Here is a 1364-nt window from a genome sequence, read left to right as displayed (position 1 = left end):
TGCCCGGAAAACCCGACAACCCTAACGCCTTTATCCTTGTGGACCGATCCTATGGCGGCTGCACGCTTAGGGCTGCCGTTAGTGGAACTTGACGACAACGTCTGAAATATTAACCGATCTAGGCGGGGTTGTTGTAGCCGCTACAACAACAACCTTTTATGATTCCATACACCTATTAAAATACCATAGATTCAAAATATGTACCTTCTTGGCGGTAACTAACATATCATCTTAATTCAAAAAGGCCCTAACAAACAACTGTTTTAATTTTACAGGGGAAGCAAAAGACATTCCGCCCTATGTTGAATATCGCCATCGTCAGTAAAAGTGACGATACGGCCATTGTCAGCCATGTTACTGATGCGCTGACGATCGTCGACGATGACGATGGCGATATACAGCATAGGCCTTATTATAAAATGGGTATAAAAAACAGGTAGGGCCTTTTAAAAAGAGGCATGTTATCCGTTGTTTTTGGTACTAAGCCTTCCAAATTTTTGTTGAAGGTGTATTTTAATATATAATAATTTAATCATTATTATGACTTGTAAATATATACATATTGTCGGTTAAAACCGCGTATCGTCGTTCTGCAGAACCGCCTGACATTTTTTGACAAAAATTGGATTTGCTCACCGAAGCTCTTGGCTCAAGCCTTATGCATTCGTCCCGAAATATACTAGCCAGAAATGCGAGTGCTATATAAAAAAGAGCACCATTTTGAAATATGAGTGTTTTTACTCTAGAAAATAATTTATGCTACCTTACATACGCGGTTGTGTACTTTAAACGACGATATGTATATTAATTTGTAATAGATGTTACATGAATATTGTTGTTGTTGTAGCGATTACAACAACCCCGCCCAGATCGGTTAATATCTCAGTCGTTGTCGTCAAGTTCCACTAACGGTAATCCTAAGAAGCGTGCAGCCTCAATACGGTCGGTCCACAGGGACAAAGGCGTTAGTGTTGTCGGGTTTTCGGGGATACCAAGAGATTTTTCGAGTGATGAGGTGTCTCTCCGCATGCCGGACACTCATTTGGTACATCTGCGTTTAGTCTGTTCAGGTATGAGTTTAACCTGCTGCATAGCCAGAGCGAAGTTGGGCTATTGTGTTTTTTGTCTTCCGAGGCAGATGAAGCTCCGTCTCGTTAATGTCCGGTACATGACTCGAGACTGACACCCTGTGACTGCCGTTCAGGGCCTGACGATAAGCTGACGGGTCCACAGTTTGTTTAATGAACCTCTGGACTTCGTCCGTCAGTTCGTTGTTGTTGTTGTTGTTGTAGCGGCTACAACAACCCCGCCCAGATCGGTTGGTATCTCAGTCGTTGTTGTCAAGTTCCACTAACGGCAACCCT

The sequence above is a fragment of the Rhagoletis pomonella genome, unplaced genomic scaffold (genome assembly GCF_013731165.1).
Source record: "Rhagoletis pomonella isolate Grant_MI unplaced genomic scaffold, Rhpom_1.0 Rhpom_scaffold_00010, whole genome shotgun sequence".
In the NCBI taxonomy this organism is placed as follows: Eukaryota; Metazoa; Arthropoda; class Insecta; order Diptera; family Tephritidae; genus Rhagoletis; species Rhagoletis pomonella.
This window is presented reverse-complemented; position numbering follows the sequence as displayed.